Source organism: Canis lupus, chromosome 32 (assembly GCF_011100685.1).
Source record: "Canis lupus familiaris isolate Mischka breed German Shepherd chromosome 32, alternate assembly UU_Cfam_GSD_1.0, whole genome shotgun sequence".
In the NCBI taxonomy this organism is placed as follows: Eukaryota; Metazoa; Chordata; class Mammalia; order Carnivora; family Canidae; genus Canis; species Canis lupus.
In genome coordinates this window covers 9,187,485-9,205,702 of record NC_049253.1, presented here as the reverse complement: position 1 = coordinate 9,205,702, position 18,218 = coordinate 9,187,485, and the positions used below count along the sequence as shown (strand labels likewise).

The 18,218-nt window shown below is 42.5% G+C and overlaps 2 long non-coding RNA genes across 2 annotated transcripts; both read right to left on the bottom strand.

Moving 5' to 3' along the window:
* Positions 1-6,096: 6,096 nt before the first annotated feature.
* On the bottom strand, positions 6,097-12,541 carry LOC119867205. The gene is made up of 2 exons (XR_005382639.1): positions 12,246-12,541; positions 6,097-6,264 (listed from the first exon to the last, which is right to left on the bottom strand). It is a non-coding gene; the product is annotated as an uncharacterized LOC119867205 (long non-coding RNA).
* Positions 12,542-12,635: 94 nt separating this feature from the next.
* Positions 12,636-17,445, bottom strand: LOC111093616. Its single transcript, XR_005382638.1, has 4 exons — positions 16,977-17,445; positions 16,725-16,861; positions 16,348-16,488; positions 12,636-12,878 (listed from the first exon to the last, which is right to left on the bottom strand). It is a non-coding gene; the product is annotated as an uncharacterized LOC111093616 (long non-coding RNA).
* Positions 17,446-18,218: the final 773 nt, after the last annotated feature.

The window sequence follows — 18,218 nt, the reverse complement described above, 5'->3', positions numbered from 1 at the left end:
GTATTGTTTCCCATCTTGAGAAGCTGGCAATTTCTAAGACTAACAAATCTTGGCTTTTTTTGGTTTGACAGCCCTTCCTTTAGCTTTTCTCCCTTACCCCTCATATTTGATTATAAACAGCAAGAAGAAATCAAGCAGCAACTTCAAAACTGTAACCGAAAATCCCTTAGCTAAGTCACCCACTGTGTTAGATATATTTTCTAGTTCCCACGTCACTTCAGGTGACAGTGTTGCTCAACTTTCTGCCACTCTAGTAAAACCATTCTTTTTAAAATGAATGGGAAATATCAGAGAGGGAGAAAGAACATGAGAGACTCCTAACTCTAGGAAACGAATTAGGGGTGGTGGAAGGGGAGGTGGGCAGGGGGTGGGGGTGACTGGGTGATGAACAACCATTCTCCTTTTCTAGCCTTGGAAGCCATACATCATCATTTCCGCAATTTCCTATTAGCTACATAGGTTCATTATATTCATTGTGGGAGGGAACTGCAAGAAGATATAGAACCCTGGAATCATTAGGTTCGTGAAGGCTGGCTACTACATCAACTAAAATCTTGGATAATTGAATTTTTAGGAATTCCTGTTAAGCCATTCCTGGTATTATTATTGGTATTATTATTCCTGTTAGGTCATCCCCTTTGGTATTTATTGATTTTTTTTAATCTAAAAATTACCCATTTTTATCATGAAATTGCAATTGTAGTTTCAATTCAGCATTTCAGCCTTTTCAGATTTTTTTGAATTTTTAAAAAGATTTGTTTATTATTTTAGAAAGAGAAAGAGAGAGAGCAAGGGGAGGGACAAGGAGAGAGAATCTCAGCATACTCTACTGTGGAGTGTGAAGCCTGACTTGATTTGGGCTTAATCTCACAACTCTGAGATCATGAAATGAGCCGAAACCAAGAGTCAGACATTTAACCAACTGAACCACCCAGGCGCCTGATCTTTTTGAATTTTAATTCTGTCAGATAAACAACACTCCACAGCTTTGAATTATTGATAAGTGTGATAGGTTATGGAATTTTTTAAAAAATGACTTTACTGATTAAAATGTTGCTAAACATTTGTGTTTCTAGACCTAGATTATTTAGTTGAAAAAATAAGTACATTCTAGAAATGATGCATTAAATTTATTTTCTATCAAAAAAAATTTATTTTCTGTCATATATAAATACAGATCTACTTTTCCTATTCATATAAAAACGTAGTATGCTAAACAGTAGCCAGCTCCAACTTCATTAGGAATTCTAATATATTTTGAAAGATTAACTAATTAGACAAAGTCCTCAAGAAATGAGTATTGAAGACTACCATGTTTTAAATTCTCTAGTGTGAAAACTTGAAACATAACTTATTTGCTAGAGCTGTACATAAAATATTAGCCTTTGGCAAAATTATGAGGTAGGATAAATTCATCATCCTTTGCTCTCTCCTTAAGAATAGAAACAATGTTTTTGTCATTACTTTTTCCCATTGGACTTAGCAAAATATGCTTGTAGATCCTTAATAAATATTTTTTAGTAAATTATTGACAGGCCATGAATTCCCCTCTCCCAAGTTTCTTGGTACCCACTTCCTCTTGCCTGTATCAGTTACCTTACCGAAGTCTTCCAAGACTTCCAAGAAGTGTTCCAAGATGGGAATCTTTCTCAATCTCCCTCTATTCAATCAGAAGTTGACTATTTAAAAAAAAAAAAAAAAAAGAAGTTGACTATTTTTAATAAAGACGAGGTTGGACAGTCTAACAACATTTAGGGACCTTTTGTTGTCGATGCTTTAATCCATATTAGAGCATCTAATGATGTGGATTTTCTGATACAGTTGACAAATAAGTGAAAAGTTTTGGGCAAGCTTTTGGCTGCCTTACAGCCATAATAGGCTGCCATCAATTTGCCTTCTCAGTAAGATTAGTCGTGGTTGAACAGATCAGTTGGTGAATTCTCAACCAGGAAAATCTGGTCTTCCTAATATTGGGATTCGAAAACTATATTTCTCACTATATATAACTTACCATGATTCTTTTTCTTGTTCACCTAACTTAGGAAACTAGTCTTTAAATGAAAGGCATTTCCCTATTTCTGCTAATGGGCTCATCATTCAATCAATCACATAAACTCAAAAACTAAGTTTGTTGAATTTGTCCTTTCCCTAAACCCTTTCATCCAATGTAGTCTTTTGGCTCTCTTTCTCAACTCTACCTTTTCCTTTATCTCTACCATACCTTTTAGTTTACTTCTCTTTACAGTTTAGCTATACATCCTTGCCTCATTAACTAACTAAAGCGTAGCATCTATTTATTCATTATTCTGCTCAAAAACCTCATTCCCATCTACTCAGTGCCTACACAGTTAATTTCAAACTTTCTAGACTAGTTTTCAATATCTGCCACATTCTAGCCACAATTTAGCTTTCCATCCTTATTTTCCACTACTTTGACCCACTGGATTATTCTGTCTGCCAAACTCATCCTACATCTACCATTAAGTCTTTATAGCACTTTTCCCTCTGCCTGAAATGTTCTCCCTCCACTTCCATTAAAACCTTGCCCATCTTTCAGGACCAAAATCAAAAGGAATCTCAGACATGATGCTTTAAAGAATCCTCTCAGCCAGAAGCATTTTCATTCTTTTCTGAAAGTCCAGGGTACTTTGTAGCACTCTTAAGATACTTAGTGAATTCTGACTTAGGTTTCAGTTCTATGCTTACATGATTTACCTCTTCTTCTTCTTCTTTTTTTTTTTTTTTTTTTTTTTTTGAGGGAGAAGCAGGCTCCCTGCAGGGAGCCCAATGCAGACCTCGATCCCAGGTCCTCAGTATCATGCCCTAAGCCGAAGGCAGATGTTCAACCACTGAGCCACCCAGGTGTCCCTGATTTATCTCTTCTCATATATTTTAAGCTTCCTGAGAACATTCCATGTATAGTAGTTAGCACATCCTCTTTACTCAGAAGTGGTTGATTCTAAGTTGGAACCACCATGGAATGAGTTGGGTTAAGTATCCTACATTGGTTTGGGGTGGTGAACAGGAACATAGTATAGTGTGATCAAGAGAAAAACTTTTGAAGGTCAAACAATCCCAGATTTAAATTTGGTTTTGCCAGTTTCTAGTTATATGACTTGCGGCAAATTAATCTCTTGGCATTTCAGTTTCTTCATCTGAAAAATGGCAATGAATGCCTATTTCATAGATTTGTTGTCATCATTAATGAGCTGTTGGATATAAAACACTTATCTTAATAAATAATTGTTACCTTCTTAGCCTCTGTTTTTCCTGGCACAGTGTTTGATAACCTTTTACTAAGCAAATGAATTATTTAGAAAATAAAAACATTTTATGAATTATAATTTAAATATGCATGCATATTTAATAATTAAGAAAAAACATTAGAAGGGTATAGAAGACAGGATAAAAAAGAGAAGAGCAAAGTCAAGAATCAAGATACTACTTTTTTTTTAAGTGAGCAAGAAGAAATTTAATTTATGAAACAGACTTATAGTCTTAACTCTACATAATATGCTGGGAATTCCTTACAATTTTCTAATGGGAAAAACCTAATTACCTATTTTTAATTATTACAGTTCACATCTTAAATTACATATAAAAATGTTTAATACTGCAGCTTATGGGAGGCCCAGCCAGGCTCCAGATTCTCAGCCACTGGGGAATTTCTATGCCAGACCACCCACTATGAAAGTGAAGAGTTGGTACTTTTGCCAGTGTGGAAATTTCTTCAGAAGAGAGCTCTAAACTATTGTAACCATTTCCCCCAAGAAGACAAGAGGGAAAAACACATGAGAAATTACTGGACAAACACTAATTTCCCATGTTTCAAAGTAATAATCTAAAGTGGAATTAATGCCTTTAGCACCACAACTCTCCTGAACTTAAGTCTGTTTATATGGATTTGGGCTGACTTGTTTTAGTCCGTTTCTTTAGAGGACACAAACTTATATGAATAAAGCTAGAATTTCAAGGCAAGTCATACTATTTAGTTATAGTTGATTTGGATTTTTGCTCATTTTTTTTATCATCTTTCTCAAAATGTCTTTAGAAACAAGTCATTCAAATAGTAGAACTGTAACAGCATTTGTACCAGAAATCTTGTTTTAAGTTTCTTGGTATAACCTTTCATTATAAAAGCAAAAGAAACATCTAAATGGTGATTAAACCTGAAGAAGACATAGAAAGATGCACAGGGTGAAAGGATGGGGTAATTGAGTGATGGGTATTAAGGAAGGTATTTGATGTAATGAGCACTGGGTGTTACATGCAATTGATGAATCACTAAATTCTACCCCTGAAACTAATAACACACTGTATTTTAACTAAATTAAATAGAAATAGAAAATTTAAAAAAGAAAGGAGCACAAAGTGAGAGTCTTTGTTCATAACTTTTCCATTTTGGAAAAACTAATATTTGACACCTTTTATCTTAAAGGTATTATCTCATCTATAATTAGGAACAGTCTGAAAATCTACTTTCTTGGACTAATGCAGAGAAGATGTTTGTAAAAGTGCCTGAAATATAATAGACCTTCGATAAATATTATTGTGTTGGCAAAAAAGCTTAACAGGTGTGTATATATGTTTGTGTACACAACTCTCCTTCACCCCCTCAATACTTCCCCAGTAGTGTTAGCAGAGGGCACTACAAGATGAGATTTTTCTTCTTACACCAATGCCTTTGAGGATCCCAAAAGACAATCTCAAATCATAATTTCAAAAGGACTTTTTTCCTGCTTCTCAGGGCAGAAGACTATTTGTTGGAGTGGGAAAAAGGAAGCTCTATTGAAAGCAAGAACTTTTATGGTTGCAAGTAACAGAAATCCAATTTTAACTACCTTGAGCAAAACAGAAATAAATCCTGACATGTGTAGCAAAATCTCAGGAAGGGCATGGACCTCAAGGGTCACAGAAACAGGGACATGTCTCTCCCCATCCAATCCTAACCTGTGCTTCTCTCTGCGTCAGCTTTCTGTCTTACTATAGACACTGCAAACTTCTGCCCTGGAGAATTTCGCTTTAGAAATCTCTTCATGAAAAGGACAACTTCTGGGACACCTGGGTGGTTTAGTGGTTGAGCAACTACCTTTGGCTCAGGTCATGATCCTGGGGTCCTAGGATTAAGTCCTGCATCAAGCTCCCAGCAGGGAGCCTGCTTCTCCCACTGCCTATGTCTCTGTCTCTCTCTCTGTATCTCTCATGAATAAATAAATAAAATCTTTAAAAAAGAAAAGGACGACTTCTCTCTAAATCCCATTTGAAAATTCCCAGAGAGGAACTGAAGGGTCGGCCTAGGTTGTATACCACCTTTTATGAACAAAAAGACCTGTTTTATAATTGGCAGCCTCCACTGAAACAATATAGTTTAATGAGGCGCCTGGGTGGCTCAGTCGGTTAAGTGTCTGTGTTTGATTCAGATCATGATCTCAGGATCCTGGAATGGAGCCCCATATCTGGCTTCTTGCTCAGGAGGGAGTTTGCTTTTCTCTCTGCTTCTCACCCCGCTCATTGCTCTCTCTCTCCAATAAATGAATGAAGTCTTAAAAAACAAAACAAAAAAACAATATAGTTTAAGAGAAGAGCATTTCCTCCAAAAAGAAGACACTTTTGTTTCAAAAAGGAGAGTGATGCTGAGCAGATGAAAGAAATATTCTTAAAATTATACTTCTAAAAATTCAGAATTTTATTTATTATATATGAAATAAAATATCTTTTCAGTTGCTTATTATTTTCTATAAATTTATTTTTCTGTCTCCTACTGTTTATATTAAATTTCTTCTATCTCAAATGTTTTTCTTAAACAGCACCATTAAATCCTATCCTTTCCCTCCTTCAAATCTGTGCTTAAGATTCACTTCCTCGGACTTCTGGTAAAATTTGACTAATTGAATAGATTTCTCTCTATTTTCTCCCAAATGCTATTAAAATGGTGGGGGTGAGGGAGAGAAAGAGTGGAGGAGAGAACCCTTAAGTGCAAAGAAGAGGCAAGACTGTAACAGATGAAAAGTGACAAAAAGTTTTGGAAGACAGGAGTACATACATAGCAAATTAGTTACCTATTGCAATGTAACAGATTACTCAAAACTTAGCATCTTAAAACAATAAATATTTATTATCTCATCCAGTTTTGAGGGTGAGGAATCTGGGAGCAGCTTAGGTGTCGGGTCAAGTTGTTGGCCAGGACTGCCGTCATTCAGAGAACTGGAGAATTCACTTTCAATCTCACACACATGGCTGTTGGCAGGAGGCTTCAGTTTCTCACTATAAAGAAATATTTTATGCTTGTGAAATACTAACTACAATAAGAGAAAGTGTAATAATATAGTAGAGAAGCTAGTTGATGCCACCTAAATCAAGTAAGCAATGTAACATCGTGAAATATTAAGTGTACATTATGTGGCTTAGAACACAGCATCATCATTTCTATAATATTCCTGAATATTATAAAAGATACATAATTGGAATCTAACCACGTAAAAATATCACACACATACCTCCCAGATTGAAAAACACACTACAAAATAACTTACCTATAATCTTCAAAAGTGTTAAGTTCATGGAACTGTGTCCCGTGTTTTGATATGGCTATGGGAGCACACAGGAGGGACACCCTGACCTAATCAATGCCAAGATGTCAGAGAAGCCTCTTCCAGTGTAGGGATATCTAAGCTGACACCTAGAGTTAGTATCGAAAGGGACAATGGAGGGTGAGGAGAGGCAAGAAAGGAGGAAGCAGGTCATAGTGTACAAGACCAAGGAAAAATCATTTGATCATATACCAACTGATGTGTGTGTGTGTGTGTGTGTGTGTGTATGTATGTGTGTGTGTGAATTCTTTCTTTAATATTAGCAAGAGGTTCCTCCTTTTCCTATCATATGTAAAATACCACGTTTCAGGGATGTCTGGCTGGCTCAGTTGGAAGTGCATGCAACTCTTGAGCATGGAGCATGAGTTTGAGCCTCACATTGGTGGTAGAGATTACTTTTTTAAAAATAAAATAAAACATCACATTTCAGATTAGCTTAAGAGGTTATGCCTATTACGTCAGTCTAGGAAATGTACCTTGAGACACATGTGAAAGAGTAGAACAAATCTGCCCTTGATTGTCTCGGTTACTAGAATTATCATTTTTTTCAAACGCCAATCATCTCAAAGAATAACTAGGGAACATATTTTCATAGCACTTTTAATATATTTCCTTTATATGTCTTTTATGAATGGCATTTTCTAATGTCAACAAAAGTGGTAGAGAACACTAAATTCTTTCACAGTGGCCATTCGTTGAGTGGTTGAGAGAACCGCTTGTCAGATTGTTTCTGATTTGAGTCTTATTCTAAACCTGAGTCTGCCACCCATTGACCAGGTAGCCTGAAGCAAGTCACCATTGAGTATCAGTCTTCTCATCTGTCAAATAAAAAAGGTATCTATTTTATAGGATTGTTGTGAGAACTGATTGAAATAATATGTGAACAGCATTTAGCACAGTGCTTGGCTCAAAGAAATATTCAATAAGTCACATCTTTTGCATCACTCAATAGTTATGTTTAGGAAAGATTATGCATAAAATCAGGTCAAATATAATGGCAAAAATATATTTAGAGTGCTGTGAAAATAATATTGGCCCATTGTTTCTTAAGTATGTAGATAATTTTTTAATTGATGATTACAGTGCCTGAATCAATCAAAGATAATTTATCTACTCTGTCACATCTTGCAATTTCCCAGTCATCCTCCTCCTTGATTCTTTGAATCCTCAGCCTAATCTAGAGTGGCTTCTAAAAAACAGCAAGGCCAGGACTAGAGCTTCTTCAGTAGAGATGGGATTTTGAAAACCGTATAGGCACTGCAAAATTTACCTCATTGTAACTTTCTACCATTCCAGCTCCTACATACATAAACTTACTCATATATGTATTTGTTTGTTTGTTTATTCAGCATAATAAGGTAAAACATTTTTTTCTGGTATATAACAAGATTTATTAAATGTTTCATACTTGTTTAATCAAAAGTAATGTCAATCTTCCCATTGTTCTGGTGAAATATGTTTATTGTTTATGATAGCAGCTGGAAAGTGGGTGTGGATAGGCTAAGTGATCTAAGGAATATTTTGCTACCGATAAATTAATAAAAAATATCAGTGGTTTATGGGGCAACAATTAACAGAAATAAAAATGTTTGTTTGGTCTATGACTTTAAAGTCTGATTGTTTTAAAAATACTCTTGTTAAAAAAAATACTCTTGTTTTTCTGGGGTTGACTAACATTTTCAACTTTTCAAGTTCCTTATTGCTAACCACAAAAATGAAAAAAACAACTTTGTCCATCATATATTGTGATGCACTATATTTTACTGTTTATTATTAACAGTTAAATGGTTAAGAGTGTAAAATAATGGTGAAGACTGGAGATCATAATCTCTTAACTAGTAGAATGATCCTAAGTTCTGATATTATAAGCTGGACACTACTGTCACCTATGTGCCCCCCTCCTCCAGCCTCCACATATACATTTCTTTTTTGTCTCCCTCACCACACACATTTTCCAAGCTACTTATTAAGAAATATTACCATGTGTCCGGTACCTTATGAACTCTGATCATCATCACCCTAAAAATATGATATGATTCATTATCCTAAAAGTGCTCTAATAGAATAAAAAAAATGATAGTAGAGATGATTAAAAAAAGATTAAGATGAAATTTCTACTATGGAATTCTTTTACATATCTGATTTGTTGAGAGAAAATTAGAAATGAAATAGAATTTATCTGAGATTTAATTCATGCTAATTCAATAGATTTTAATATCTTTGGACTTGGATTTTAGTGAACAAAGGTTTTACTTATGCCATTTGATCAATAGGCACTTATTGAACACCTACTATTTAGCAAATATGGTTCTAAGCTCTAAAAGCTTAAAAGAAAATGACCCTAGAGTGCCTTGGTGGCTCAGTTGATTAAGTGCTATTCTGCTCAGGTCATAATCCCAGGGTCCTGGGATGGAGCCCACATTAGGCTCCCCCTGCTCAGTGGGGAGCCTGCTTCTACCTCTCCCACTCTCCCTGCCCCCCTAACTCCCCTGCTTGTGCATGAGCGTGCTTGTGCTCTCTCTCTGTCAAATAAGTAAATAAAATCTGAAAAAAAAAAAAAGAAAATGACCCCCAAATCTTAACTCATAGTAATACATCCCATATGGTAATTGACAAAGTAGTAATATAGACAAGAAATAGTTTTCTGGTATGGGAACAACTGAGTGCCCAGAAATGAAATTTAAAAAGTAAAAAGGGAAAAAAAAAAAAGTAAAAAGGGAGAGAATTGTGAGAGTAAAATTATCTCTAAAAGAGATGTTGGAAGAAGTCAGAAAGGAAAAGGAATCAAAGAAGGGTGGAAATGGGGCAACTCCTCAGTGGAGGAAGACGTCTTTCTAAATTCTAATCTGAAAATGCAAGATGACAATGAAGGTGTTTTCCAACCATGAAAGGAACAAAAATCACCATTAAGGTACAGCTGAGCCAATAACAATAGGATATAGCACAAGAAAAATAAGTACCTTTGTTTGGAGAGATGCAGAAAGGAACTCATGTTAGCATATAAACTCTGCATAGGACTGTATCCTGTGTTCCTTTAGAACACATAATTTTGACAATGTGTACAATTGGTAGTTTCAGGCAAAGAGGAGCTTCCAAGCTAAGAACAGTAAAGTGAACTGAGATTTTTACCACATTGGGGGGCATAATGCCAAGGGTAACTCTGCCTGGGATGAAAGGAGTGTGTTCACTGACCCTTCTGGGATATCCTGCTTGCAATGGGCCCTTGTTAAAAGAATGTTCACAGTCTCTGTTGCTATGAAAAGACATATTCCGACGTTGCCTGCTTTACTTATCAGCCCTGACACCTTTATCATTCATACACGCACTCCATATTTATGAATACAAATGGTTTACAAGTAGACTGGATAAAACAACTTTTCATATCTGAAAGAGTAAACACTACAATGTGAAGCCTTAATTCAGAAGAGGGGACAAGTAGAGGATAATCCAGGGGCAGCCAGAATTATGGAGAGAGCCTACTAAGGTGTAGAAGGGTGAATGAAAGGAGGACATGGGGATAGCAGGAAACAAAGGGAAGGTAAAGAAAAGGGATGTGAAGAGGGAGACAGTCATGTCTCTCTCATCCATGAAGTTGTCTTGGTAGCTCTTCCTAGCCCTCTGTTCTCTGACAAGGCATTGCATGGGAATAGAGAGTCCAGTAGAGACTTGGGGTTGCCAGCTGCTCCAGCCATGTGGCCTCATCTTCTTTCCACCTCCACGGTGGCACCTCACCCAGATTCCTTTCTTGTCAAACTTGTTTCCAATCACCCAAGCTCTCTAGTCTATGACCTCTTGGTCAAACTGTCTGTTACCCAGGACACAAATAGATTGAGAGTGTCAGATAACACAGTAATTTGGTGGGGGAGAAGACCGTTTGAGCGAGCACTGCAATACCCTTTATCTTACCCCTTTCCCTAGCTACCTGCACCTTTAAAAGTAAATGCCCTTTCCCTACCTATGTTTCTCTGGTGTCTCTAAGTCACTGCAGGGCAACTGAGTGTGACTCATATCTTTTAATTTATTTGATGTGTTCATTCCCTCTGGGGAGCTAACTGGTAGAACATTTGAGTCAATTCTATTTTTCTTGGGGACGTCGGGTAACACGAAGTTGGGTGATGACAAACGTGGGTTGTGTTGCTTTATGAGAATCACATGAATATTGTATGCTCTGAAGTTAGAGCATTGAAACTACTGCAAGTGATGAATATCCTGTAACCACATCTTACGCTCAAAGTTATTTCTCCTGGAACTGATTAATAGTCAACTAATACAAATACATGGTATTCACCACACACTTGATGCCTGCTGAGGCTCTGAAACCTTGTTCCCTGAACGTCTGTCCCTGTTGCCATCCTCTACCTCCTGCCAGAAATTCTCTCAATCGCTGTACAGGCTGTAAACACACCAGAGAAGTGGTTTTTAAAGAAGCTAAGACATGACATATGCCACCACAGCCACTTTCTCACACCCCTAAGAACAAAGGTTTGAGTGAATGTTCTCAGTAAAAATTATGCTGCTTCAATAAACAAATCAGAGATATAGTTCAAGGTGGAGGTGGGGAACGGGGGTGTTATCTGTTTAAGAAATCTTTGCTAAGAGGATATTATGGGCTAGGCACTGTGTTTTGAGTAAAGCAGATATTTTGGGTAGAAATAAACCAATCTTCTTAAGAAATACGACAATTATTCTGCAGGTTGGTTGGCAACTCCTGAAAGCTTTATAGAACATTACATCTTTCTCTGGCTGGCACCTACTTTATCCCTTTTCTTGAATGGAGTAGGGGAGGGAAAGGAAGAGGTTAGAAAAGAGGGAGTGAGAGATTCAGAAACCGAATCACTTTTCTATTCAGGGATCTGCTGAGCACCACGATTTGCTAATGTTTTCAGGTGAGGGCATAAGAACTCAGGAGGTGCACTATCTTGAATTCTTTCCCAGTTGTTACCTTTTCATAAGTTCTGTATATTTGACTGGCCAGTGTGGTCTAGTCAGTACTTATGTTTGAAGAAACAAGTCAGAGTGGGAAACAGGCTGGGCCCAGGCGAGGGGAGTGGAGGTGCGATCTGAGCCTCGGATTTCGGCCGGATCTCTGGCCGGGGCGTGCCCAGCGGCTCAGCCCGGAGGCCAGGCACCCCCAACCCCCGCCCCTGGCACCGCCCACCTTGCGCCTCCCCTCAGGCTCCCGCCCGGCTTGCAGGGCTCCGGCTCCACTCTGCACACCCAGCCCTGCCTCCCAGGGTCCATCCGGAGCGCCAGGGCTCGCGGCCGATCCCCGGAGTCCACGGATCAGCTTGGGTTCTCGAGCATGTGGGCAGCCTCTCCTCCAACAACTTCAGCTACTCTAACTTTGTTAAGATACAAAAGGCTGTTCCAGACCTCTGTGTGTACCTCGAGTGAGAAAGGAAAGGAAATGCACTTGCGTTAGAAAGCCTAAACATCAGGCTCCTCGAGGAGAACGTCTGGGTCGAAAACCTCCATCTCCCCCGCCTCCACCCAACTTCAGCCGCCAGCGGCCGAAAGGTCCCTAGGAAGTGGATGCCAGAAGGGTCTGTGCATTGGGCCGGGGACATTGCCGGGGCAGCTCTAGGCGCAGAGCTCGCTATAGGTCCTCTCTCCCAGGATCGGATAGATGATTCATTTTTATATGTAACGTTTTACCCCACTCTATAGCTCCGGCTGGTTAATGTTCAACCCCAGGGCTTCGAGAGGCAGCTCTAGGGCGGCAGGCAGGGATGACCCATTCAAGGTATATGGCCGCTCGGGAATGAAGGCGCGGAAGCCCGAGAGAGGGTGAGGACGGATGTGGCGGGGGTGGGTGCGGGCACTGGGCGCTCCTCCGGCCTGGGCCTCCCCAGGCCACCTCTGAGACCGCGGAGAAGCCAGCGGGTCCGCGGCCCGGGCCCGGCAGGCGACCCTGAGGCGCAGCCAAGAGGCAGTGCTCGGGCCGGAGCCGCGACCGCCCACGACGCCGCAGCCGCGCGGCCCGGGAGCGGCGCGTGCGGGGGCGACGGGAGCGCGGGGGCGGGCGCTGCGCCCCGGAACGACCCCGGGGCGGGTCTTCGACGCTAGCGAGGAGCAGCGGGGTGGGGATGCCAGAGGGAGGTGGGCGCGTGGCGGCAGCTGAGGATCAGATTCCGGGTTGGTTGTCCCAAGGGACGTGCAGACAACAGTGCGGGGACACGAAGGGGTCCCCTTTCGGAGGTGCGTAGGTTGCCGTCTGAGCCACCACTTCTCCGGGAGCCTCTGAAAATATCCTCAGGGTAACGCGAGGCTGCACCATCTTCTCCTTTGCTGCCGGGCCAAAAAAAAAAAAAAAAAAAGAACATTAAGATAAAGCAGCTGTTCCGGTCAGTAGAAGGCGGTAGGCACGGCGGTGGCCCAGCTACAGTGTCAGGCGTTTCAGTGAGGCCCAAGGCGAACCTGCGCCGGGGGCAAGTTCAGGTGGAGCAGCGGCACCTCGGCTCCTTCCAGGAGCTGGACTCCCGCGGAATCGATGGGTCCAGAAGGTCCTGGCCAGAAGTCCAGACTGTCAGGCCCCGGAGCTGCGCAGCTGACCCGGCGGGGGTGGAGGGGGCTGCTGCACGGGAAAAGGAGGTTCCGGGCTGGGGAGGAGAGCTTCGTGCCCTGAGCAAGCAGCCTAGAATTCGCAGGCGGGATTTTTTTTTTTTTTTTTTTTTTTTTTTTTTGCTGTCAAAGAAACAAACAAGACCCTGCCTCATCAGATAAGAGTGGCTCCTACGATTTCACGGATTTTTAAGCGAGGGCTGGAGGCGCTGAGATTAGTAGAATACTGTGAATGAACATTGCCCGAGGCCCCCAGAAGAAGGGTTTTATTTTACTTTCTTTTGCTTGATATTATATTATTTTCTAACAAAGCGACCTGTCGTCTGTCGCCTTGGGCTCTGGCAGGTAAAGCTCCTTCCTGGGCACCGGGGTTGGCCCGCAGGGTCTCTACTTCTGTCCCCATCAGCGTCCCCCAACCCATGCCCGCACACTGCCGCGTGAAATCAGACACACTCGTTAGCCAAACGCAAGTAGCCGCGTTAAGTGACGCTGGAGAAGGCCCCGCTAGTCCGTTCCGTAGGACAGAGATAGAGACCATGGAGCTTCAACTGGGTGCAGCAATCCCACCCAGATACTCAGAGCAGCAGAGTTGAGGGGGCTGCTAACACAAGCAGAATGGGGAAAGAGCCCAAGAACTGGGTTGCCGCTAGTTCGGGAACCAAGTCACATTCGGTATGCTGCCCCGCTTGCCTTCTCAGGAGCAGCTGAGACTGTTCTAGGTCTCATCTCGCCAGAGCTACAAAGATAAGGGTTCCTGCCCAGGACTGCGTGCCAGGGGGTCCAGCGCTGCTGCAAACTGTTGTCAAAGACAGAAAAGCTTTGCTACTTCTGGACGGAGGACGCATTGGTAGAAGAGTGTCCTGGGGCTCTAAGGGCTAACTCTGCTAACTAAGCCTTAGCCCTGGTATATGAGGTCCCAGCATAAGAGGACCATTTTCTAAATTGATAGAACATGTAAAAAAAAAAAAAAAAAGAAAAAAGAAAAAAGGAAAAGAAAGAAAAAGAAAAAGAAAAAAAGAACAGAAAACTTTGGAGTGGGTAAAGAAAACAGAAGAGGGAGAAGATGAGGGGCAGGGAGGAAGACAGGGCAAGGATGGGGGGACCATCTTAAACTAGGTCTGGAAAGATCCATCAAAGTCAGAAGGTGCAGACACACACCCTGCTCAGCCAGGACCCAATGATTCTCCACTTCTTTTAGCCCTTCAGAGAGAAGGAAAAAAAAAAAAAAAAAGCAATCCCTCACACAACCCTCCAAAAATAAACACCTTTACCGTACATTTATTAAATATTTTTAAAGGTTTTAGAAAGGAATTTATATAGTTTTTTGTCTTTTTTTTTACTGAGTTATTTAAGCTTCAACTATCTCCTGTTTTCCACAGTTGCCACTGAACTATTAATACACTGTTACAACAGAAGTAGCAATGATTTTTTCTAAAGGCAATTAAGTAGAATTAAATACATCTTCAATGGCATATTTTATGTTTTCCAAGCCTTCTCTAATCTTCAAACAAAATCTATAACATTACATTTACATAAGATGCATAAGATGCATAAAATACTCAGCAAGAAGTGAATGAAAGTTATACATCTCAAACACAACAAATGCTGAATTCTATCTTTTCAGATAGAATGTCAACAATGAGAAGGCCCCCCCCCTTCGTGGGGGGCGGGGAAGGGAGGGTTGGGAAGCAGGGTGATAAATAAACTTTTAAGATTAGAGTAAAAATCTTCCTGGTGTCATCTGCTAAAATCTGAAAGAGAAAATTAGTTATGTCTCTAAAATCAGATTTCTACGGAACCATATTCTTATTTTTAAAGACTCTCTTCTTCAATTATCACTTTCTCAAATTCAGTTAAAATGGAATTGTCAGATTAGGGACGCTGGGCCAGGAAGGGTAGTTTTTAAAAAAATTCCTTCTGAAAATCTGCTATAAGAAACTTCTCGTGTTTACTTCTCCTACCTCAATCAGCTGCGTATCTTGCTTCCCCATGTGCTTAAATTAACTGCTGCTTGCCGGGAGTGGGGGTGGGTGGGGGTGTTAATAAATCAATCAATACGGACTCTATATTCAGAAAGGCATCAGATCTGATTACACCCTCTTTTCTTTTTTTCCTCTTTCCTTCTTTTCTTTTTTTTTTTTTTTTTGTTTTGTTTTTGTTTTTGGTCCCTCTCTCTAAAAAAAAAAAAAAAAAAATGTAGCTCGGCGAGTCAGGGACTCCCAGAGTAGCCCGCGTCGACGGACAGCAGCGGGCGGGAGGCGGGGAGCCCCGGCGACGGCGGCGAAGGCGCCCGTGGATTAGGATGTGGATTGCAGGACGGACCTTTGTTTGGTCACATTCGCGACGCGGGTGGAGGGAGCTGGGGGGGGGGGGGGCGGGTGGTATCTTTCGACAACGCGCCGCCAGGTCTCTCTAGACTCGCCTTAAAAGGGTCCGCTGCTCCTCACAGGGTTAATTTGTGGGGCTTTCGAGGAATACTGGGACTTTTAAGATGCCCTTCATTTTCCCCCCATTCTTTCTGTTGTTGTTACGCTCCTAGAGGCACTCCCGGGGTTCAGCACCTCCCGGGACCCGAGGGTGGGCGGTGGAAGAAAGAGCAGGGCCGGGAGGCCAAGGGGAGGATCTGCCTCCTAATCAAACCGCCCACGCGGCTCAGGTTGCCTAACAGAGTTTTTAAAATTAAATTTCTAACCAACTTAGGGGCAGTAAAAACTCAAGATTCAGGAACTGGGAGGCAATGGAGACAAACGTGGGCCACAGGCACCTTTTCCCAGGTCCCCCCCCCCCCCCTGAATTCGCTGTTAGGGGAATGAGCAGTTGGAGGCCTCGGGCATTTGGAAAGTGTAGAAAGCCCAGGACGGGCGGGAGGGTGGGTTCGAGTAACAGGTGAGGGGCGGCCGCTGGGGGAGGGAGCGGAAAGCCGGGCGAGGGCAGGGCGAACTGCGGTGTGGGGCCTCTGCGCTCGGCGCCGGGTCCGCAGCCTCCCGGGGCGCAGAGCAGGGCGGCGGGGGGCTGGGGCCTGCGAGCCCGGGCTCCTGGGGGCCCGACCTCCCGCTCGCCATCTTTATCCCCAGCGGAGGAGGCTGCCGTTCATGCTATAGATTACCTTAAAGGTTCCTTTAAGCACTTTAATACACAACTAGCTCAGAAATCATTAAGAGACCTGGAGAAGGAGGAAAAATACCCTCACACTCACCGGTAATAAGTGTTGACATGCAGCAAAAATCGATTGAGTGGAACCGAGGTGGTGGCAGGAGCGATGCTGGAGGGGGGCCCGCGTGGGAGCGGGAGGGGCGAGAGGAACGACTCCGCCGGCTCGGGAGCTAGGCTGGTCTCACTTGAAGGGAAAAAGAGGTGCGGGAAAGGGTCAGCGGGCCAGCGGGGATGGGTGTGAGGAGCAAGGCGGGGGGGGGGGGCGGGGGTGGTTGGGGGGTGAAGAGGGCAATTCTTCCTTCTGGAAGTCCAGGGAGAGGAGCTGAGGTGGGAGACAGGGCTTCGGAGCAGTCCTGAGTCTCCGCCCCCCAGCGCGCACCACTCAAGTTGGGGATGGGGATGAGACAACCCTTCCCAAACCTCGACTTCCATTTTTGTTTTGTTTTGTTTTGTTTTCTGCAGATTGATCGATTTCCTCGAAATCGAGTCCTATTTCAGCCCGCGAACTAGGCCGAGGTCCGCCTTCAGCATCCAGCTCTCCCAAGACGCTCTGGGACCTGCAGGAGACGCAGATCCTCCCAGCAGGTCTCGTTAGCCTCGCCAGCCCCGATCCCCAAATCCCCTCTCCCCGTCCCCTCCCTCCCTGCCCCCCGCCTCCCCTCCCCCCCATACCAGGCGGAGCTCCGGGCGGCCCGGCCCGCTGGGCTGCGCGGCTCCAGAAGCCAAAGTCCGCCCGTGGGGACCGTTTTCCTCTCCACTGCTCTCAAGTGAACAACAAGGACGGAGGTGACCCTCGGCCAAAGGGCTTTTATCTGCCCCCCACTGCCGCGTGATCCCTCCGTAGGTTAGAGGCAGAGCTTAAAAAAGAAAGAAAAAAAAAGTTAATGTGCATTGCGCACTGATCTCACATCGGGGACGTTATCTGCGATCTCTTTAAGTGGCAGCAGCAGTCCCATGCAGAACAAAGACTCCGCGTCTGAGCCTCAAAAGCTCCTAGGTAAAGTTTCAGCCAGATAAAAGTAACCTAAGCGCAAAAACACAGGTTTTCTCGGCTCCAGAAAACTGCTGGCTACTTTTCGCTCCTTATTCCCCAGGGTTGTGTTTGTCCTCGCCCACTGGGGGGAGGAGGTGACCAGAATTGCAAAGGACCTCAGGATTTACCCTTCACCCCCCTCTCCCCCAGAGCCTCAGTAATGAATTCCTTCGGACTAAGTCGTATTTGCTACGATTTGTTACGAAATCAAATTTCACATTAAAAAAAAAAAAGCTGAAAACCACCAACAAAGGAAGAGCGGGTGCTTAAAGTTCCTTTAAACACTCACACCGATCTCTTTCCCCGTTTAGATGTCAGAGGATGGGAGGGAGGGCCAGGGCTGTAATTCATCTTGATTTGCTTCATTGTCCCGCAGTTTGCAAACCATAATCCTGTATAATTTCAGGAACAAGCAGGTTTAGAATTAATGGGTCAATATTATTTAAAACAAAACACGGGGAGCATGACCTTTGCCTCAACTACATATTGCTCGACAAGACTCAGGAAACTCCACTCTAACCTCTCAACCCCTGGGCTCTTTGGGAAACTAAAAGGGCTGTAGTTATTAGAAATGGCCTTTGTTTCTTTTAATGTCTCGAAAGGATTTGGAAATAGAATGCAATATAACATGAAGAATCTCTCTACTTAAGCCTGAAAGATAAACGTGGAGGCCTAAATATTTTGAACTGGAGGTGTTTCCTTGTAAACTTATTATAGATGTATTCGTCTTGAGAGGAATGTATATAAACTGTACATGTATACATACACACATAATTCTCCAGAACAATTTACTGGATGTGGAGACCTTCCCCCCAAAAAAAAGTGTATTTGAGAGTCATTCCAAGCTGACATACTTTCTAAATTTCTTTCTCCTTTCTTCT